This window comes from Castor canadensis, chromosome 7, assembly GCF_047511655.1.
Source record: "Castor canadensis chromosome 7, mCasCan1.hap1v2, whole genome shotgun sequence".
NCBI classification, from domain to species: Eukaryota; Metazoa; Chordata; class Mammalia; order Rodentia; family Castoridae; genus Castor; species Castor canadensis.
This window is the reverse complement of record NC_133392.1, coordinates 120,546,055-120,569,753: the sequence shown is the minus strand read 5'-3', so window position 1 is coordinate 120,569,753 and position 23,699 is coordinate 120,546,055.

The window sequence follows — 23,699 nt, the reverse complement described above, 5'->3', positions numbered from 1 at the left end:
ATGGCTGGTGTAAGCAACCAGGACCAGGATGTTGACAGCAGGTCTGCAGCATCCTGCCTTTGCACAGCCACTGCCCCTCGCCTCTTCTCCAGTGGTTTTGTTAGTAAGCATCCTGACCTCTGGGGCCACTTCACATTCCCTCCTTGAAGTTTAAGCCATTTCTGGTTTTAAAAATCTGTTCGAGTTTCACTATTGAATGTTTTTATAGTAGGCAGCTCAGAAGCACTCAAGCAGTTCTCAGAGAATAGAATGGTACAGTAAATCGCCTGTTACGTCAGCAGTTTCTTGTCTGGGGACAGTTGACTATTGAAATAAAATAAGCAGTGAAAATCCTTGTGGAAGGTCTGTTCTCTCTTTAATCCTGACAGAGAACTGTGTTCAGCAGGAGCCTGGATAGGGGATTCAGGGGAACTAGGACAGAAGGATCACTGAGAAATAGTACCTTAACTTCTCCCAATACCAGTGTGCCAAGTGGGGCCACGTGTTCTGTTGGAAGATACTGAACCAGGCTTCATCTTGGGAATTGTTCAGTTGCTGTTTTGTAAAAAGCTTTCAGCAGGGTGAAAGCAGGCATGGGAGACCTGAGGCCTGCAGATTGCCATTGGCTATAGCCTGACCTTAGAATGCAGTGAGTCTGGAATAGCTTGGCCTGGGAGCTGAACTGTAAGTCCCGCCAATGCTTGTCCTGCCCTAGAGGCCACAGTAATGCAAGTCCCTGGGAGAGTGGGAGAAAACCTGCCTTCTTGGTCCACTTGGCCTCACCATCCTAACTGGACCCTGACTAGTTAGTATAGCAAGGTGTAGGGCTGGATTGTAACCTTACTTTTTCATTACATTAAATTTTATTTTAGATTCCACATTTCGAAAGACTTTTCAACCAGGCTACATTAATCAATAAAGCTGTTTTCCCATTTCTGATCAGCACACACAGAAGTAAACACAAGAATAGTCTTTGTCTATACCACTCCAGACCAATACTAGGAAATGGATGTTTACTTAGCCTGTGTGGTTTGAGAGGGAAGGCTTTGGTCTTCTGAGAAGTATCTTCCTGCTGTAGGGGTCCCACCCACAGGACTTCAGGAAGGGAAGAGTTTCTCAGTTTTAGGCCTGTGATCTGATGGATCTGGAAATGACTCAGCATCTTTTCTGGAGCCTTGGGGTGCCTCCCGGGGTGAAAAGATCAACTGTGGGGCAGGAGCCTGCCCCAGTGCTGCCCCCAGCCTGCTGGTTTCAGGATGGGAGGCCTGCTTTCCCCCTGATGTGAGCCAAGTTGTAAGAGCCTCTAACTACTTTTAGTGTTCCTATGGTCTCTACCATGGTTCCTTGTCCTGCTGGGTCAGTGGATTCCTGTGTTCTGAAGCCCTTCCAGACAAACCAGCTCACACTCCAGATAATTTGTCTTCTAGCAGCAACAACATAAGCACTAGAAACTATATCTGCTCTTGTTGCTGCCCTCCTCATAACCCTCCATTTCTGTAATCCCAGCTATCAAGAGGCTGAAGCAGAAGGCTCATGAGACCAGTCCAGCTTGGGCTACATGGTGAACTAAAGGCCAGCGTGGGCTCCATAGCAAAATCCTGCCACAAACAAACAAGTAAATAAACTAATACAGACCAACATCTTCAATTGGACCGACCTGCCTATTTCCCCAGGCTCTGCCTCCCTGGATGCCCAGCCAGGGTCCTGGAGTGGTTAGAGTGGGCCAGTTTCAGACAGAAAAGGATGGAAAGCAGAGAAACCAGCATCCAATGACAATACTGCCTGTTCATTCCAAATGGCTGGGGTTTAGCTGTAAGCCAGAAAAATATTCCAGAGGCAGTCTGTGGCATTCCTTGCCAGACACACTGGCAGGAGCTGCCTGGAGAGGGCAGGTGGGCAGCAGCAGGGGTGGGGCCTGTTGCCTAGCAACCTGCCTTCACAGAGTGGCTGCTGCTGCTGATCTGGTCTCAGTGGGGTGGTGGGAGGAATTGGAGGGCCCCACAGGGTGGTCCTTGAAGCAGTTCTTGGAGATTTAGGGTTTCCCTGGAAATCAAAATGAGCCTCTAGGCTGTGCTATGTGATCATGAGTCCCTCAGCTAATTGTCTTTGTGTTGCCCTTGCTGTGAAATAGTGTCCTTTGTCTTCAGACACCACCCCAACACAACCTCCAATCCCATAGTGTATTCTTTCCTTTCTGTGCCTTTGCACATGGGGAGTCCTCTGTCCACTCTTTCCAGCTTCACCTGGTCACCTACCTGTTATCCTCACAGATTTAGTCTCATGTCGCCTTCAGGAATCCTGACTATCCAGCTTGGATCAGGAGTTTCTGCAGGGCCTCCCCAGCCCTCTGCTGCCCTCTATCAAATGTCCTTTCCACAAGGCTGTGAGCTTCCTGAAGACAGTGACATGGTCTTGTTTGTCCCTTTATCCCCAGTTCCCAGTGTGGGGGTTGGTACTGGTTAGGCCAGTAGTTGTTTAGTGCCCACTGCAAATGAATGGATGAATTTCAGGATGTCTTGTGGATTCCAGAGTGGAGGGTTGAGTTGCCCTGCCTTTGGTCACCCATAGTCTCTGCCTTACATGTCTGCTGGGACCTTACACAGTGGGCAGGAATAGTCAGCCTTCACTGAAAACACAGGTGTGTCAAGCACTGTTCTCCTTTCCTCACTGACCCCTCACTACAACCCCTGTTGTCATCCATATTGTACAGAAGAAAATGAAGTGTAGAGAGGGATTGTGATTTGGCCAAAGTCAAAGTTTGTAAGTGACAAGAGTCCTAAGGAGAAGTGTGTCAGAAGGAGTAGAGGGCAGCATACATCCTGGGTGCTAGTTACAGGGTTTTTAATACCCACTTTTTCCTGGGTTGCCAACCTGAGATCTTTTGAGCACCCTGAGTGCATTCTAGCTCAGCCTAGGGAGAGCAGCCTTCAGACATTTTTCTCCATGCCCCACTGCTCACCCACTGGCCACAGCACACAGTACCTCCCAAGAGAATTCTGAAGTAGACACCATGGGGTCTCAGTGTGGGAAGAACCCCTGGGGCCTCAGGTGGAACCTCCCACTGGATAAGAGGTGTCAAAATCTCCTGTTGCCTGACTTCCCACTTTGGGTCCGGGGTCACCATGAACCCTGTTGCATGAGACTGGCAGAATGCTTGTTCTTATGGCCAGGGAGGATCAAGAGGAATGTCTTTCAAGGCTGCCTCTCTGGTTGTGATCCTCTAAGCTCTAGTAAAGAGAAGCTCTTCCACATGACGTCCTCTTCTTTTTATGTTCTGTACCCTCTTGGAAACAAAATGTGGGCCTCTGGATCTGTGGCAAAGAATAAGATCTCCCTGAAGTCCTGGAGATTCTCACAGCTTCTTTTACTCCTGGGGACTATGGTTTTGGCTGGTCAGGGCCTAGGCTCCTCTTACAGGCAGCTACTTAGAGGCCCAGAATGCACCATGGCTTCTGTTCCTTGGCCAAGACCCAGGGTCTTAGGAGAACTTGCTCTTCCTGCTCACTTCTTCCTAGCTGTGCGATCTTAGGCACATTGCATAACTTCTCCATGCCTCCTTTCTCCCCTACTAACATTGGCTCAGGGGTATACTGAGGATCCAGGAGCTCTTGTGTGACATACTTCCTCCTGTGTCACCTCTTAATGCCCAGTATATGGTACCTGTGTCATTGGATGGATGAAGGCAGCCCACTCTTTGAGACCATGTCAGGAGGCTAAGGATCACAAAGGCCCCCAGCTATGACTTCTTACTTCCTGAAGCTTCCCACACGTGAGGCACTATCCTGAATGCTTTCCACAAATTCTGTGAATTCTCAGTGAGCCCTCAAGGCAAGCATCCTAATGCCTCATCTTACAAATGGCAAAAGTATAAGATGGCTATTGAGAGGCTTACAGAGGTAAGCTCTTGCCCTCCAAATCATACTGTCTAAAAGCAGCAGCATTGTATGAAATTCTAGTTCCTTGCAAGTCCAACGCCAGGTTCCTAACCAGGCTGTGCTCCCCTACTTCTCAATCAGAAGGACTTGTGTGTCTTAGAGAAGTCATGGTAGCCCCTACCCTCCCTCCCAGTGGCCCTTGCTGCCCAGCTGCAGTTCACCCAGCCCAGCTGCATTTCATTCACTGGGCATAGACAGGCTGGATCCAAAGAACCATTAGCCCTAGTCTTACACAAGGAATGAAATAATTTTTTAAAAATTTCCGAACTTTAAAATTGTGTTTTGAAAATGATGAACAAAGAAGCATGAAGCTGATTTTTTAAAATAATGAGTATTAATAGTATATTAAAATTTAAGTCTAATCCCCTTCACTTAGGTGGGAAAAATTTCAGTATCAGTGCCTTCAATACAAGTGTAACCTAGGAAATAGTTTTTTGTTATTTGGCTTTTCCCCCTCTTTTTTATTAGTGTATACAAAGGGGTTTGTTTACTTGTGATGTCTTCATGTGATTTGATCAAATTCACCCCTTGTTGTTCTTTCTTATCTCCCTATCCCCCTTTTTTGAACAATTTGTAATGGGCATTTTACATGGCTGTCATTCACTATTGCTTTAAATCTAGATTTCACATATGAGAGAGAACATGCAATGCTTGTCTTTCTCAGTCTGGCTCATTTCACTTAACATGATGTTATGATTTCTAGTTTCATCCATTTTTCTGCAAATGATGTAATTTCATTCTTCCTTAAGGCTGAAAAATACTCCACTGTTTAAATATACCACATTTTCTTTATCCATTTGTCAGTTGATGGACCCCAAGGCTGATTCCATAGCTTGGCTATTGTGAATAGTGCTGCTATAAACATTGGTGTGCAGGCATCTCTATTGTAAGTTCAGGAGTGGTATAGCAGGGTCATATGGAAGTTCCATTTTCAGTTTATTGATGAGCCTCCATACAGATCTCCACAATGGCTGTACTAATTTTACATTCCCATCACAGTGTGTAAGGATTCCCCACCCCACCCCTCACCCACTGCCCTGCCTTCTCGCCAGCATTTGTTGTTGCTTGTTTTCTTGATGGTAGCCATTTTGACTGGGGTGTGATGGAGTCTCGTTTTGTTTTTGACTTTCATTTCCTTTATGGCTAAAGATGCTGAACATTTCTTCATGGATTTGGCCATTCGCATTTCTTCTTTTGAGAACTATCTGTTCAATTTATTTGTCCATTTATTAATTGGGTTATTTTTTCTTTTGGTGTTTAATTTTTGTAGCTCTTTATATATCCTGGATATGAATCCTTTTTCCAGTGAATAGGTGGCAAATATTTTCTCCCATTCTGTAAATTGTCTTTTGAATCTGGTAATTGTTTCCTTTGCTATGCAGAAGTTTTTTTAATTTGATGCAATACTGTTTGTCAATTCTTGCTCTTATTTCTGAGCAATTGGAGTCTTCTTCAGAAATTCACTTCCTGTGCCTATGTTTTCAAGGGTCTTCTCTATGTTTTCTTATGGTAGTTTCAAAGTATTATGTTTACAATCTAGATATTTGATATATTATGAATTAATATTTGTATAGGGTGAGAGATGGTATCCAGCTTCACCCTTCAACCTTTGTTGAAGAGGCTGTCTTTTCTCCATCATGCTTTTGGCGCCTTTGTAGAAAATCAGATAGCTATAGCTCTACGGAGTTTTTCTGGATCTTCTATTCTATTCCACTGTTCCACATATCTGTTTTGTGCCAGTACCATGCTGTTTTTGTTACTGTGACTGTACAATTTAATTTGAAGACAGGTCTTGTGATAATTCCAGCATTGCTTTTTTTTTTTTTTTGCTTAGGATTGCTTTCGTTACTCAGCATCTTTTTGCTCCCATATGGATCTTAGGATTGATTTTTTTTTTCTATTCCTGTGAAAAATTACATTGAAATTTTTGTGGGGATTATACTGAATCTGTAGATTGCTTTAGTTTAGCCATTTTCACAGTATTTATTCTGCTGATCTGTGACCATGGGAGTTTTTTTTCCCATCTTCTAGTCTTCTTTAATATCCTTCTTCAAAATTTTATAGTTTTCATAGTAGAGGTCTTTCACCTCCTTTGTTAGGTTTATTCCTAGATATGTAATTTTTTGAGGTTACTGTGAATGGGATTATTTTTCTGATTTCTTTCTCAGAGTGTTCATTATTGGCATATAGAAAAACTACTAATTTTGTATGGAGTCTTCAGTTGTTTGTTTCAGAAACCTGGTCTCTCTAGCCCAAGCTTGCCTGGAACCTTCAATCCTCCTGCCTCAGCCTCTCAAATGCTGGGATTATATGTGTGAGTCACCACATGCAGCTCTAGGAAACAGCTTTGATTTTTATAAAAATTTTAATGATTTCTTTGCATGGTTATTTCTTCATCTTTCTGTGGACTGTTTGCTTCTTTTGTTTAAAATAATTAATTGAAAATATAAGCAATGCATAAAATAGTGAACAATTTAGAAGTGCCAGCCAGGAATAGGTTTCATCCCCACCTCTGTTATCCTTACCATCTCTTTGCCTCCGTTTTGTGTCTCCTTCCAGGGACGATATGTACATATAGAAGCCTTTTCTTTTCATTGAATTTTAACGTTGAGATAATTATGGATTCATATGCAGTTGTAAGACATAATACAGAAAAATCATATATTTCATTCATCCAGTTTCCACCAATGGTGAGATTGTGCCAAACTATAGTATAGTATCATGGGGACATTGATAGAATACATCCAGTTTATTCACATGCAGCTTTACATTTTGCATTTGAGTTAATTTAGTCATAGGTTCATGTTCAATTTTTGATCTATTGTGGATGTCCGACTGCTTGTTCTAGCCCTTTCCATTGAGTTGCTTTTGAACCTACATCAAAAATCAATGTATTCCTGAGGGCCTGTTTCTGGGTTCTCTATTCTGTTCCAGTGATCTGTCTTTCACACACACATGCACACATACACACACACAATTAATTTACACTGTTCTCCAGGTTTCTCAGTTTTTGTGTCATGGATTCCTTTGTCAGGCTGATGAAGCCTGCAGCCCCTTCTCAAAGTAGTACTTTCAGTGGAAAAAACCCTATATGGTTACATAGGAAGCTGATGGAGTTTAATATACTTGTCAAAATGGAGAAATACGTGTGTGGTTTAGTAGTACATGTACTTGACCAACACATTAAATAGCAAGATCTTGCAGTGGGTCTCATCACTGTGAATTATTTCAAAGAAGTGCTGTCATTGATCTTTTGAGATATCTGTAGCAAAGTGATACTATTTCTGTCAGTGACCAGGTCACAGCTAAATCTACCAGGGCTTGTGCCTACATTCGTAATTGAAGGGAACACTGAATTATAGTTAGAGGTTAGCAAAAATCAAGATGTGACTTTTTTCCCATTCAAGTGTAGAACTCTTAATTCTCTCCAGGACCTCAGTTATGAACTTCTGTATTGGAGCTTGGAGGTCTGAATAGCCTTCGTTCTTATTATCACTTGTGTAGTACTTCATCGAATCCATGCAACTTCATGTATATATGTAACCAGTTCCCTACTAAGAGACAGGTGGTTTCTAATCTTTTGCTATTACGGCTAACTCCTGCTGAGATTTCCTTTCTGGCAGGGCCAAAACACCAGCCCCTCAGTATTCAGTCACCTGAACTGTGACACATAGCCAGCTGATCTGATCTGCAGAGGGCAACTTGGCAAGCAGTTTCCCATACCCCCTTCCCCATCCTCCTGGAGCTGTCCTATCTCTGCACCATGATACCCTTTACTTCTCTCCCAAGCTCAGGACTGGGGGTTCCATGCAGCTTACTGAGCCAGTGATGGGGTTGGCACGCTGCAGAAGGTTCCCTGAGCTGTTCAGCATCCTGTGAGCAGATGTAAAAACCCTCTGTGCCTTTGTGCTACATTTTATTAACAGCAGATCACTAGATGCTAACATTTTATCATGTCAGCTTTTGCATGTGAGCTAGCGCAGGCACTTGCCTGTGAGCAATTAGCTGCTGGGTAGTGTCTTTTCTTCATCTTTTTCTTTTTAAAATTAGAATCAGGAAACCTTTCTTTCAGAAAGTCTTTCTTTCTTTCTGCCTTCCTCCCTCCCACCTCTCCTCCCTTCCTTTCTTTCTTTCTTCTCTCTCTCTCTCTCTCTCTCTCTCATTCTCGTTCTCTTTCCTTCTTTACTCTTGATAGTAGAAGCAGTCCCGTGACGTGCTATATGGACTTGGCTGTTTTCCCACAGTCATGGCCCATAAATTTCCAGCTACAATCCAGTTACCAAATACTGAGTTGCCTCCCTCCATTGTCCATCACTTTTGCTGAAACAATTGTCCCCAAGGAAAAAGACAGATTTTGGTACCTCGTTTTGATGTGTGAAACACACCTGGCTTTGAAGCCCTGACCATCTCAGTTGTCAGTCTTTAATTAAGTCAGTGCTTTTCTACATCTGGCTCCTTAATTTATTTTTTCCAGTTTGGAGTGGATTTTTTACTACCATGGCATATTTACATCAGTCATGGATGATGTCAGCCACCATCTGCAACATCAGACACAGCCTATGTTCCATCCACAAAGCCAGCAGCACTCATTGGGCACCTACAATGTGTCAGGCCTTGTTCTGGGCTATGAGGACAAAATGGATCCTAGCGCGACCCCCTCCTCCCCTCCCTCCACAGCCCATTAAACACTTGCCTGGCTCTCTACTGCTCCTAGGCTGGCTTGCAAGGTCCCTCACAACCCTAGTCCAGCTGATCATTCCAGGTTCTCCTATGCCACTTTGTTCCAAAGGCCTCCAGGTTTTGCTCATGTGGCAGCCTCAGTCCTGTTTACTCCAGCCTCGTCATCAATCCATGGAGCCTGGACTCAGAAGTCCAGCCTTGCTCTTCTTGATTCCAGGCATGTCCTGCACTTCCCTCCTCAAGATATCATCTCCCTTGCCTCTTCTGTGGCTCCTCACAGGTAAGGACCATTTCTCACTCACCCATTAGGATCCTAGCAATACAACATAGTTAAATCCAGGGGTCAGTTTTCTGTGTCCTGCTCCCTCAACCTCCTAAGGTGGTTTACATGCAGTTTTCAACTTCCAGAATACTCTCAACTGATTCCTGCCTTGCAGGCTGCTCCTTCCTCCTCCTCTGCCAGCCCCTGGATGTGGGCATCCTAGGTGGGTCCTGGACCCTCCCTTCTTGCCGATGCTCTTTCCAGGCCCATGTCCTTATACTCCATCTAGTGCAGGGGACTTGCCTGGGCTTGGGACATATGTTGCTTTTGTTGATGCAGCTTCTCTAATTGGATACCTAAAAGGCATCCTAGCAGTGGGAGTTCTGGTGGGAAATGAGAAGCAACTTGGAAAGTTTGAGACACTAATGAGGAGCCTACTCTCAGAGTCAGAGTTGTGGATACAGATAAGAGAACCAACAAGAAATGCTGAGGCACAGTGGCTCAAGCCTGTAATCCTAGCTACTTGAGGGATAGAATTCAGGAGGATAACAGTTCAAGGCCAGCCTGGGCAAAAAGTTCACAAAACTTCATCTCAACCAATGGCTACACACACAGTGTTGCACCTGTCACCCCAGCTACACAGGGAAGCACAGATAGAACTGTGGTCCAGGCCAGATCAGGCATAACAACCAATGCAAAAAGGGATAGCAGAGTGGCTCAAGTGGTAGAATGCCTACCTAACAAGCTCAAGGGCCTGAGTTCAACCCCTCAGCAGCAGGAAATAAGGAAGGAGGGAGGGATGGAGGGGGGAGAGGAGGAGAGAGAAGAGAGAAGAAAGAAGAAAAAGACTGAGACCTTCAGGAACTAGTAGCAGTAGGATTCTTTTACACCCCAAGGGCAGAAGGGACAGGGGAGGAAATAGTGTTCCCAGAGCCCAGGATAGGCTGGAGCCTATGGTGTAGCATCTTTCCTGTGGAGGCTGTGGTCATGAAAGGATATAGGTTGAATTTCACTTATCTGAAGTGCTTCAAATTTCAGATTTTGTGTATATAATATACATATACATATACATGATGAGATATCTTTGGGTAAGGACACAAGTATAAATACAGACTTCACGTATTTCTTATATATAGTTCATTTATAATACAAGTAATTTATAATACATTTTGTGTGCCTATATTTTACTGTGACTGGTCACATGAGGTCAAGTATAAATTTCCTTTTTTTTTTTCAAGTGTAAAATTTCCAGTTGCATCACGTTAGCACTCAGAAAGCTTGTCCCAAGCACGGAGGGACCTGGGTAGAACCAGCCCCACCTTGCTCTCCTTCCAAACTCCTGCTTGTTCTTCCATTGGCTAAACCCAGCTGGCAGCCAGAGGCAAAGGAGCCTGGGTGATGCGTTCACAATGCCCGGCCCAGCCTCTGATGTTCAAGAACAGGGCAGAGAAGGGCAAACAATAGGTTGAGGAGGGGCAAAAAGACAGAAACTACCACAGTCCTCCCCTTTGCCACTCAACTCTCTCTAGAAGCAAGAAACTCTCACCTCCAAACTCAGAAGAAGGGTGCACAAAGCCCATCCACCAAAGTATCAGTTTCAGTTACACTCCTGCCAGGAACCCAAACTAGAACATTAGCCAGATGGCAGGGAGTGGAGGAAAGGAATCAATCCATCCATGTTGCATGGCAGATAGTGGCTACAGTCACCACGACGGTAGCTGCTGCAAAGGTCAATAACCATCATTTCCTCTTCTGGCACCATGTCCTTCTCAGACTCCTGAGTCCCTCAGTTGAGGTAGTTCTGTACCTGATAGATGATCTGATTGTCTTTGCTGCTTGTTTCGGTGTCCACTGACTGTTGTTACAGGACGTGACAGCACCTCTTCCGGACCTCATAAATGCCCAGCTTCCTGACAATGTTCTTTCCTCATTGTGCAACAGAGCCCAGTTGCCCCCTGGTGATCAAGATCACTCACCTAGGCCACTACAGCAATTCCTCACCCGCCAGGTCAGTAGCACAAGTTGCTTAGAGTGGTCAACAGGCAGCCCCAGTTCCTAATTTGATGTAATCATGGCTGTGTTTCCTGGTGGAAGCCACTGAGACATACACCTCCAAACCTGCTGAGCCCAAAGCTACTGTTTTAGTTTGGATTCCTCAAAAGTACTCTCCAAGATGAAATTTTGTGTACTTATTTAATATGGAAGCACTCCCAGGGAAGACCAGTAAGAGAAGAGGAAGCAGGACAGGGAGGAGAAGAAGCCAAGGAAGAATGCAAGTTTAAACAGGTTACAGCCTCAGTCTGAGCCCACTGGGAAGCTCTGGAATGGAAGTCACACTTGGAGCTTTCTGCACAGGAGGCAAGAGCTGAGCTTTCAGACTCCCTCAGCCTCACTCATTGGCTAAGGGCTGCCTCGTGGTAAAGAAAATTCCTAGGCACCTGCAGCTGCTGAGCCTGTGGGCCAAGCAGGCTCTGGGAATCCAAAGGATGTTCTCTGAGAAGAACCTCAGCTGTGGCTGTTGGAAGCAAAAACATAAAAATGAGGAGAGACCCAGAGATGGAAATGGAGTCTTGACAGGGCTGCAGCAATGTCTGGTACGTCGCAAAGATAAGAAACAAAAGTTCCATATGTGTGTTAAGGTATAAGAATGAGTGGGCTGTGATGATGGCTGCACAGCTGTGCAAATGTACTGAAAGCCACGGAATTGTACAATTTAAGTAGGTGAATTATATGGCATGAGTTACGTCTCAATCAAGCTGTTATTTTATTTTTGGCAGTACTGGTGCTTGAACTCAGAGCTTTGTGCTTACTAGGCAGGTGCTCTACCACCTGAATCACTTCCCAACCCTTTTAGCTTTAGTTATTTTTCAGATTGAGTCTTATGCCTGAGACAGCCTGGACTATGATCCTCCTATTTACACTTCCTGAGTAGCTGGAATGACAGGCATGTATCACCACTCCCAGCTTATTTGAGATGGGGGTCTCACTAAATTTTTGTCCTTGAACGTCAGTCCTCTCGCACTCTGCTCCCAAGTAGCTGTGAGAGCCACTGTGGCTCTCAAAAAGGCTGTTGATATGGGGCTGGCAGAGTGGCTCAAGTGGTAGAGCTCCTGCTTAGCAAGCATGAGGCTCTGAGTTCAAATCCCATACCACCAAAAAAAAAAACAACAAAGCTGTTAATTTTTTCCAAAAAAAATTACAGTGTGTGGGGACACTCCTGGTGGGAGACAGCACCATATAACACTGGTCACACAAGTTAGGGCACATGTGCCCTCCTATGGGATAAATTCCTTATCTTACCTGGTGCTGTGTCCCAGCTGGTGCTGAAAGGGATCCTCTGTAGGCCATTCCACCCTCCTCCTCGGCTGTCTGCCAGGTACAAACCATTGTCTCACTTCTCTCTATTAATTGAGTTCCTGGGTTGGAGGTCATATAGTATGATGATGGACAAGCCATCCTGGAGGGCCCTAGATGGTCATGCTGGCCGAAGTCTCCAGCAGATAAGGTGAATCTGCCCCTACCTGCCGCCCCAGATTCCATGAGGACTCATTGCTGCTGCCTTGTGATGGAAAGCACCTGGTGTAATCAACTATGGTTTCCTGAGGGATGGTGTCATCTGAGCACCATTGGCAGCACTGGCCTGTGTTATGGCACACTGGGCCTCAGCAGTAGATGGAAATCCATGTTGTTGAGCCTGTGAGAAGCTTTTACCTCTGCAGTTCTGGGCTGAATAGTTTGTATGCCCCCAAATTCATATGCTAAGGCTCTAACCCCCAGTAGCTATACTTGGGAATGTGGCCAGGATTACTCTAAGGTTGTAAGTTGATTACTTAAGATCATAAAGGTGAGGCCCTGATTCAGTAGGATTAGTGGCATCATAAGAAAAGACACCAGAGTACGCACACTCTTTCCCTTGATCTTGGTCTTCCCAGGCTCCAAAAATACGAGTAACAATTTTTTAAGACATCCAGCCTGTGATATTTTATTACGGCAACCTAAGTGACCTGCTGTCATGGTCACTTATTTCTTAAGCCCTTTCAGCACAGACAGGACTTGTTGTGGAAGGGATTAATTTATATCCCACAGAATGGGCTGTCTTGTTCACCTAATTATTGAGAGCTCCATGAAGTGGGACATGAGACATGAAGATCCTCCCACACTACGTGCTTTAAGAGGTCTAGCCATATACCTAACTCCGTGCCACTAGCTTTCCAGTTTCAGTCTTTCCATGTCCCTGAGCACCCATGACCTCTGGCTCATGAATCAGTGTGGCGCCTCAGGCTCCCGCTCCTTCCACTGAAGTAGGCAAGCAGAGAGGTGCCAAGTGAAATCCTGCTCACAGGAGGATCTCCTTTCACTACAGTCTTTCAGGGCAGCCCCTGAGTGGAGGGTCAGCACTTCCAGTGAATGTTGGCCTACCATGCACACCCATGTGTAAACCAGGCTTCCTGTGATTTCTGTTAACTGGTCAGAGGAAATTTCCCCAAAGAGGGCCAAGCATTAGGAACAGGATCTATGGGAGTCCTAGTCAAGTGTTCATATAATTTACTCTGCCTTCTGGACCTGCTTCAGCCCAGTTTTGTGCACACCTTTCCTTCGAACGCAGGAAATACTACACCCAACTCAGTAAGGTGCAGTGTGGGGTGCTGTGCTCCCATCCGACTTTGTGATTTAAAGGAGCAAATGAAACCCAAAGTATAACTTCTATTGCTGTATAACAAATGACTTTATGGCTTAAAACAACACCCATTTATTATCGCAGTTTCTGGAGGTCAGGAATTGGGTGACAGCCCAACTAGGGTCTCACAAGCCCAAAATCAAGGCAGCAATCTCAGCCAAGGCTTGAGGTCCTCCTCTAAGTCCATGCAGGTTGATTGCTGAATTCAGGTCCTTGCAATTGTTTGACTGAAGTTCCTGTTTTCTTGCTGGCTGCCAGTTGGGGTCATTCTCAAGCTCCTAGGATTGCCACCCTGCAATCCTAGCCACATGGCCTTCTCACTATGGCAGCTTCTTCAACCAGCAGGACAATCTTTTCAGTTTGTTGTGATAGAGTGTTTCATAACATAACTATTGGAGTGAGTGTTCCATCATATTGGGACTCAAGGGGAAGGGATCGTATGGCCCATGCATGTGGAGGCAAGACTCAGAGCTATTTTGTAATCCTTCCTGCACTCCTGGCATAATTGTATCATCATGCAGGGTCCCAGCAGGAACCAGATAGCAGGTGCAAATTAAGATACTTGCAGGGAGAACAGGTGTGGTGACTTACACCTAATCTCAGCTACTCAGGAGGTAGAGATTGGGAGGATCATGGTTTGAGGCCAGCCTGGACAAAAAGGTTCTACGACCTCATCTCACCAACGGCTGGGCATGGTGGTGCACACCTGTCATCACACCTACATGAGGTATATAACTAGGAGGATCTCAGTCCAGGCTGGCCAGACAAAAGCATGAGGTCCTTTCTCAAAAATAACTAAAGCAAAAAAGGCTAGGGGCATGGCCCAAGTGGTAGATCACCAGCCTAGCATGCGGGAGGCCCTGAGTTGAAAGAAAAAACAACCCAGATACTTGTAGGGGAAATAATTAGTGAAAAGATTTGGGAGGGAGTAGGAAACTACAAGGGAGAATGCAGTGCCTAGAGAGCCAGGAAGGACAGTCAAGTAGAGGTTGGCTTGGAGCCATGGTGGCCTCCCAGCATAGGACATACTGCAGGAAGAAACAGCCTCCCCCTTCCCCCTCCCCCTCCTCCCAGTCTCCAGCTGGAGCTCTTCCATGTTGAACCCCACCAGAAGCAAGGGAGCTACATGGTCACAGAGCTCGGCCTCTGGGGGCTCAGAGCAGGGGAGAAGACAGGAGGGTGGATTGGGGGCCAGGTGGGTGGGTAACAGCAGCCATTCAGGTCATAGAGGTCAGCCATCTGGGTCCCACAGGCCATGGTAAGTCTGTAGCAAGGCAAAGTGGCCAGGCTGAGCAGTGTTTCCAGTGCGTGAGAGTGGTGGAGGAGAAGCATGTGCTTCAAGACTTTGGGGGTAGGTGCTGCAAAGCTAGGGGGCTTGCTCCAGACCCTACCCCAGCTCCAATCCTCCCAGACACTCACACCCTATTGGATCTGCTGGGTCAAAAGGCTTGTGGGCCGTGCAGCTCACACCACAGCCCATTCCTCATGTAGGGCCCACTTTTCCTTTGGCCCATCCAAAACTGGCAGCCTTGAGCTGCACCTCAGGTATGGTGTGGGCAGTCTCCAAGCTCCAAACAGATCCTTCAGCACCATGCCTCTTATTTACTGGCAGTTGGCACAGGTGTAGCCATATACCTATCATTTTAGAAGAGATATTTCAAATTCCCCTGCCTCTGATCTCCTGTTAGAAGTGAGAGAGCAAAGGAGATGCTGTCCAAGCGAAGCAGCCCTCAGGACACAGAGCAGGGTGGAGAGCAGATCTGGGTGCGTGGGGTGCAAAGGGAGAGTGACCAGCTGCATCCTCAAATCCAGCCTGGCAAAACAGCTCCCCCTTTCATCAAACCCCCACCATGATGGCCTAACTGGACTCCTTGCCTCCACTCTTCTCCCACCCTATCCCCATTCCTACCCCACTCTCCATAAAGAGCTAGAATGATTCTTATAAAATACGAATCACATCATATTACTCTCCCGCCCCGCGTTCTCCAATGACTCATTGCTCTTCACATAAACCCCGCCCCTTGGCCTGGTCTTTCAGGTTCTGGACCATCTGAACTGCCAGGTTGGTGTGGGAGGCACATTCATCATTGGTGCACACATGGCCCACTTTCATTTGTTTGTTTTTAATAATCTGATATATACCCATGGATCCATCCCCAGACAAACGCCAGGCCCTTGGCAGTGTCTTACATTCCAGTCAGCTTGTCCCCCATCCTTCTCTTGCCTCCCTTACCCCCCATGTCCAGCACCCTGAATCCACGTGCCTCATGCACCTGGGTTCCTTTTTTGAAATCATCACATAGTCCTAAAAGGATTTTTAAAAGTTGTTTGAGACTGTAATATTTGGGGCTAACTTTTCTCACTGAAAATGACATTGCTCACACATGTTGTCAAGGGCTGCTGTTGTACCAGCTGCATAACACCCCTACGGGCATCCCAGATTTCTTGCATTCTCCCTTGCTGGCACTCGGCTGCAGGTTTAGCTGTGAAAAGGGGTGCTGCTGTGGACATCATTGCCTCCCCCCTGTTGGTCCACCCCTCCATTCCTGTTGCTCTTCCCCTTACCTCCCCCCTACGGCAGTCACCCCACCTTTTTCAGCACCCCAGCCTATGTCTCAGGGCCTTTGGTCCTGCTCTTTCCTCTCCAGGATGGTTTTCCCTGGACAGCTCTTCTCCATCATCCTGGTTTCAGCTCAGTCTCACCTTTGACACCTTCCTTGACTCACCTGGCTCTGTAGTCTTCCTCTCCCAGGAACTGTCCCCGTGAACCCAAAGTCCTCATGGGGGCTAAGGAAGGGACTACAATGGGTATGGACGTGGCTGGAGCACTGGGTGTGGGGATGGGGTGAGAGGTGGGCTACAGAAGCAATCTGAGAGCAGTCATGGGATGCCCCAGGTGCCTTGCTAAATTTTGGGCCAAGGTCCCAGAGGTCCTGCAGACAGAGAGCTCCCAGGGAGAAGTGAGGCACTGGGGAGGGGCAGCCTCCACAGATGCTTGACTATAAGACAAGTGGTTTCCCGCAGATTTTTCCCTCAGAAAAGTGACAGCTGCTGCATATTTGAATGTCTACCATGTTTTATGTGGCACTTGTTATCTTATGTTGAAAAGCAGAGTTCTGGTTGGGGAATGCACTCAGTCTAAAACAATCTCAGTTGCTTTGGGCACTTCCCTGGGTGACCTGTGAAATTGGTAGAAAAGAGTGCATGAGATAGCATGATACTGTCACTATTCAGAGGTGCACACATGACCTGACATCTGAGGGTGCCTGGGGTGTGCTCCACCCCAAGCAGGGAGCAGCAAAACTCAGGACACATCCCCCTTATTCCTCAGAGGGGAAACTGAGGCCTGGGAGGTGAATAACTTCCAAGGTGCAGAGGCAGACGTGGAATGCAGCACCCTGCTACCAAGAGCTCAGGCTCTTCCAGGACATGCCAGGAACAAGGGACATGCAGCCTTTCTGCTGTCTTTGCTGTGATAGCCATAATGATGTGTTTGGGGCAGAGAGGGAAGCACAGGCTTTGGAGCCAGAAGACCTGAGTTCCAATTCCCAGCTTCTTCACCTGCCAGCCATGTGGCCATGTGTCAGTTATGTCCCTCCACAAGCCTGTGTCCTGTCTGCTGAGGGACACAGTTGCAGGGCTTCTCCTCTGATGCTGTGAGGTTCTGGCTTCTAGATGAGTGTGGGTGCTAGGAACATGAAGGTGACTCGGGGGGGGGATGGCCTCTCCCTGTAGTGGCCCTGGGGACAGGAAGATGGAAGCCATGCAGGGAAGAGCAGGGCCTGGAGTTGGCATGGGTGGTTGCTGGCTGCACTCACAGCAGGCCCAGTGCCTCTTACCACAGGAACATGTGTTTGCCACCACAGGCCTGAATGTCTTATAAAACTCACAATTTGTTCAAAGAATAAACAGCATGAAAGGGGATGCACAGCCTCCATCCAGGGCTGGCAGGGGGGTGGGGGAGCGCTCCCAGGCTGTTTTCCATTTAAACCAGATTTGGAGTCTGTTCTTGGGGAGCTCTGGGCTGGGAAAGACCCTGTCAGCCCAGATCGGGTGCTTAGCTCTGGCCTGGGGTGGAGGACACAGGACCTCACTTCTCATCTGTAAAACAGGGATAATAATGATAGGAGTCTCTGCAATATCTATGTGCTCAGAGGGGCCTGGTGGAGCAAGTGCCAGCAAGGAGTTGCTGTTACTCTTCTAGAAGACAGACAGGGACACCTGAGGTGTGGGGATAGCCTGGGATGAAGGAAGCCTAGGACCTCAGGTGGGAGGGCTGGGAGGCAGAGAAGATTTCGGGATTGAAATTGGGGACAGGGGTGGCAGAGATGAGTCCTGGAGGAAAAAGTGGTATGTGTAAAGACTATGATGTGACAAAGACTCAGACTGAGAGGGAAGGTGCTGGACCTAGAGGATGATGCAACTCAGCCTGGGTATCCGGGAAGGCCTCCTAAAGGAAGTGATGCTCAGGCTTGGTGAAGAAGGAGAAGGCACTGGCCCTGTGCAGATGGGCACTCCAGGTAGGAGGACCAACACATGCAAAGGCTTGGAGTCCAGAATGCAGGTTTGGAATGGTGGGGCTTGGTGTGGAGAGGTCCTGCCTGGGCTGGGCAGAGCAGGCTCACTCTCCCATCTGTTGGCCAGTGGGGCATAAAGTTCCACCTTATCCCACTTGTCCGAGGCCCAGGAGACACTGCCAACTCCAGTGTGAGGAAGCAGCCAGGACAGTGATGAATGTGCCATCTGCTGAGTGGGCTCTGGTGACCTAGGTACCATTCAGGCACGTCCAGGTTCCTTATTAGAGATATTTCAGTCTCACCTGAGTGGATGATGTGCTGAGACAAGAATGTGGGAGAAAGGCTTTGGGCGTGCAGTTAGAGGAACCATCTGTGGGAAGCTGTAGGTGTAGGGCCAGGTCCTGGGACTGAGCTCAGGAGCACACCAGGAGGAGAGGGTCAGCACAGACCAGGAAAGGTCCCCAGCAGGGAGGAACTGTGGGCTCAGGGAGAAGAGCCTGGAAAGGAGACAGCCAAGCCAGGAGGGGGACAAGGAACGGGTAGCTATTGGGCTGAGGGGCTGAGGGTGGACTGAAGTCAATTGGATTTGAGGATGAAGAGGGTGTGGAGTGACTGAGAGAAGGAAGGAACAATGAATAAGTATAAACCCATTTTTAAAAAACTGAGCTATGAAATGGGGGGGCACAGAAATAGGGAATAGATGATAACGAAGGGGCCTATGGGTAGGGGTATGTGTGAAGATGAGCCAAGAAGTTCTTTAAGTGCTGATGAGAAAGGGGAGAGAAAGAGACTGAGGATGGAGACTGGGGAAGGGGTGCCATGGGGTCTGTGACCATTTGTCAGGGGCTCTTGGGGAGCAGGAGGTAATGTGAGTCCTACAGCTGAAGGAAGATGAGAAGTTTTTTCGTGGTATCTGGGAGTTCCAATAGGGCAGGCTCTGCAGCCAGCACTGGAGGGTACTGGCCCATGGGGTCCTCAGCGTTGAATTGGTGGATGGGCATTGAGCTGGGAGAGGGGCTTCAGGGGACTCCATGGTTGGGCAGTGCTGAGACTGGGACCTGAACTTCAGTTCACCCTTTGTCTGCCTCCTGACCATCAGGCATCCAGTTGGGCTGGGGGCAGGGAGGACAGTGGAGACAGTGAAGGAACAGCTGATCCAGGGCTCTGGAGTCTGGGGTGAGCAGAAGTCAGGTAGGGTGACAGTCTGGGGGAACAGGTTACTCTGACTCTGAGAGTCCCTTCTCTGGGACTGGCCAGAGGACACACTCTCCCTGCTCCTCTGTGCCTACAACCTGGCAAGTGTTACACTTGCCTGCATCCTGAGGCCGCCTTCAACTTCCTGAGTAGAGTGTATGGAGGGGATCTCATTATCTAATCTTCTCTGGCAGCTGAGGTCAGAAGCTTGTCCAAGGACACTCAATCCAAGGGGGCTACAGACCCCTGGTCCCCTCTACCACCCAGGACAGACCCCTGCAACCTGTCAGGACTTGACCTAGGTTTCCTCCCACCAGCTCATTCAGCATGGCACTCCAGCTGGGTGGATGGGGAAAGACAAAGGAACGGCCACGAGGGGGCACCAAGACCCAATCCAACCAGCTCATCTGAGCAAAGGCCTCTGCTCAGTCTCACTGTATTTCCAAAGGGGTATTAGTTGCAATGAAAACATGACTTTGTCATGGGATAGGGCCTCTCCTGGCCGCAAGAGAAGGCAGGAGGCCCCATTCAAGCTCCAGCTCTGCCAAGACTGGGCAAGTCCTGCTGGTGCTCTCTGGGCCTCAGTTTCCCCATTGGTCAGTGGTGGTATCTTCTTTCCTTAGGTGGGTATGGGAGGTGGGAGGTAGGTGGTCTGCGAGAGGGCCTCAGTGCCCATGCCTCTCCCTGCAGTGATCTCACACTTGACTAACCCAGCCCCTGTCACTTAGCCCTCCCTTAGAGCTCTGGACTATCAGGCTGCCTCCCAGCCCTGAGGCACTTTGGAGTTTGCTGAGTTCCCACACTTACCCAGACTTCTCTGGGAAGTCAGGGAGGAGTCCTCAATATGCTGGTGAGGAAACTGAGGCACGGGGAGTGGAATTCTTTCAAGTTCATCTTCCTGAAAATCTCCACAGCAGGGAGGCTGTGTGCTGGATCTTGCAGCCAGGGTGGGCTGTCTCTCCAATATATGAACCCCCTACAGGAAGGGCATGGAGCCAAGATACCACCTGGGGCAGGGTCTTCCAATGTCAGAAAACCTTAGAGGGGCAGGGGATCTACATTTGTAGGCTTCTCAGGTAGTTGTGAAGGGGCAGGGGGGGGAGTTGAGATAACCTGTGAGAAGCCACTATGTAGGTGACAGCATCTTGTCCAGGGCATGAGGCCACACACTCATTCCTCTCTTCTTTTACTTGAGAAGCAGTGACCAGCCCTTGCCCAGGCAAGGCCTCACTGTGTCCAGGTGCTCAGAGAGAATTCACAGGGTTCTGCCTTTGAGAGGCCCATGGCCAAGAGGGGGAGATATTCGCCTACAGCAGACAACAATGTAATCAGGATCATGACCTGGGAGGTTCCAAAGAGCAATGCTCCAGACAGAAGGAACAGCATGGACAAAGACATGAAGCAATAAGCAGAACTGAAAAGCGCAGGCCCAAGGTGGGAGGTGGAGTGAGGGACAGGGCCAAGGCTCTGATACCAAAAGCCAGAAGCCTCACTAGGGCCTTTGAACTTCAAATTGAGGTTAGGGAGCCTGGGTGGCTCTCACACTGCTTTGCAATTTGCCCTTCTACTACAAAGTCTCCCACCAGTGTGGGGGCTCCCATGGCTGACAAAACTATGAGCCCAGCCCTGGTATCCCCAAAACACCACACCCCCAAACATTCCCCACACTGGGATGCAGATCGGGAAGGGGACAGTGGAGTGGAGGGGTTGGGGCTGAGGCTGCATGAGTTTCTGGGGGGCCTAGGGGGTAGGGAACAGCTGATGTGTTTTAGAGCAGGAGGCTCTGGGCTACCTTCTTCACTACAGCATCAAAGGCTGCTTGGAAACGTGTGCAGAATAGGGTGGAACATTATGGAAATTGTCTCTGCTGCTTTGTGGCCTGGGAATTCACGGTCAATGAGAAGAATTTCCTCTGCTCCCATATTTCTCCCTTCCTTTGAAAGTAAAGCTTTTGGATGAAATAAACACAAATCACAGTCATACATCTCTTGGCTTCACCAGCCATAAGGTAAACAGGATAGAATTTTTCAAAACTGTCCTTTCAAACTCAGAGGGAAGAACAGATTCACCCTTGAGTCTCAGTGTAGAAACGGTCCAATTTTCACTTTCCTGGGACCTTGGCTAGAGTCACCAAGAATGGCCTGGCAGGAGGGCTCAGGGACTCGGCTCCTGGCCCTGACTTGGCCACACTAGGGTCTGGGGCAAGTTCTGTGGACTTGCTGAGCAGCAGTGTCTTTGCTGCCAAGAGGGATTAATTATTTCCATGGAACATCAATTTGCATTTTTGTCAGAGTAATACAAACACATTGTTTCAAAAAGTCACATAGTACTATGACAACAAGCTGTCCTCAAATTATGTCACCTAGGTCCAGCCTCAGTTCCCCTTCCCAGGGCAGCTGTGTTCACACTCCTAAGCCCTCTCTTCTGGGCTCATCTCATGCTTTTCCTGGGCCCCTCCCAAGTATAGTTCACTGGCTTCCAGGGAGGACAGTGAAACCTGCCTTTCTCCCCATGCTACCTCTTCCCTAGCTCCCAAGAGCTGTAGCAACACATTTTCACAAATTCCATATCTGGGTTTATGTTATCATGACTATGTAAATATTTACTAATCCAAATACTGTACTCTGATATGTGTCTTTTTTTCACACTTTGATCAGTTTCTGGGTCAATAATGGCCTTGATTTCTTTATTATGTGTCTAGTCATCTCTGGTCCTATTGCTAATTCTTCCCAATCCCTTCTGACATCCATGCACCACACCTCTCACTGTCACTGTCCATGCTGTCCAGTGCATCTGAGTCCCATTCCATTGGGACTCAGTCTGTCCACACAGACTTCTTGACTCTCTCCTGCTCTGGAGTCCTTGTTTGTGAGATTTCTTGGTTTATTCATTCCCTTGGTTTGCTGGCGTTCATCCTCACATAACTTTTGGAAAAAATGGTGCACAGAAAACACTTTTTTCATGAGTGCTAGTTGTCACATGTATGAAAATATCTTTAGTCTACACTTGCCCTTGACTAATAGTTTAGCTGGGCATAGAATTTGAGGTTGAACGTTGATTTCATTATTTGCTCTAGTTTTCTATCTTCCAGTGTTGCTCTGAGAAGTTAGATAATATTTTGATGCATATCTTTGCATGGGGCTTTCTTCTCTCCCTTCTGCTCCCTGACCTCCTTTGTCTCCTCTCCTCTTTCAAGGATCGCTCCTTTATCCCTGATCTTTGGGAGTTTTCTTTTTTTTTTTTTTTCATGTTTCCATTTAGATTTTATTTTTTTATTTTTATTTTTTTTTCATTTTTCTTTTATTATTCATATGTGCATACAAGGCTTGGTTCATTTCTCCCCCCTGCCCCCACCCCCTCCCTTACCACCCACTCCACCCCCTCCCGCTCCCCCCCTCAATACCCAGCAGAAACTATTTTGCCCTTATCTCTAATTTTGTTGTAGAGAAAGTATAAGCAATAATAGGAAGGAACAAGGGGTTTTGCTGGTTGAGATAAGGATAGCTATACAGGGCATTGACTCACATTGATTTCCTGTGCGTGGGTGTTACCTTCTAGGTTAATTCTTTTTTTTTTTTTTTTTTTGTTGGTCATGAGTAACAATGTATTAGAGCAAGTAGGTTACTTTTACATCTCACCAGGTGTACAATATTAGGACAAAATTTGCTTAAGATGTGTCAGCAAACCTCATGCTTAAATAGTTTTTTTTTTTTTCATTTTTCTTTTATTATTCATATGTGCATACAAGGCTTGGTTCATTTCTCCCCCTTGCTCCCACCCCCTCCCTTACCACCCACTCCACCCCCTCCCGCTCCCCCCCTCAATACCCCGCAGAAACTATTTTGCCCTTATCTCTAATTTTGTTGTAGAGAGAGTATAAGCAATAATAGGAAGGAACAAGGGGTTTTGCTGGTTGAGATAAGGATAGCTATACAGGGCATTGACTCACATTGATTTCCTGTGCGTGGGTGTTACCTTCTAGGTTAATTCTTTTTGATCTAACCTTTTCTCTAGTTCCTGGTCCCCTTTTCCTATTGGCCTCAGTTGCTTTAAGGTATCTGCTTTAGTTTCTCTGCATTAAGGGCAACAAATGCTAGCTAGTTTTTTAGGTGTCTTACCTATCCTCACCCCTCCCTTGTGTGCTCTCGCTTTTATCATGTGCTCATAGTCCAATCCCCTTGTTGTGTTTGCCCTTGATCTAATGTCCACATATGAGGGAGAACATACGATTTTTGGTCTTTTGAGCCAGGCTAACCTCACTCAGAATGATGTTCTCCAATTCCATCCATTTACCAGCGAATGATAACATTTCGTTCTTTTTCATGGCTGCATAAAATTCCATTGTGTATAGATACCACATTTTCTTAATCCATTCGTCAGTGCTGGGACATCTTGGCTGTTTCCATAACTTGGCTATTGTGAATAGTGCCGCAATAAACATGGATGTGCAGGTG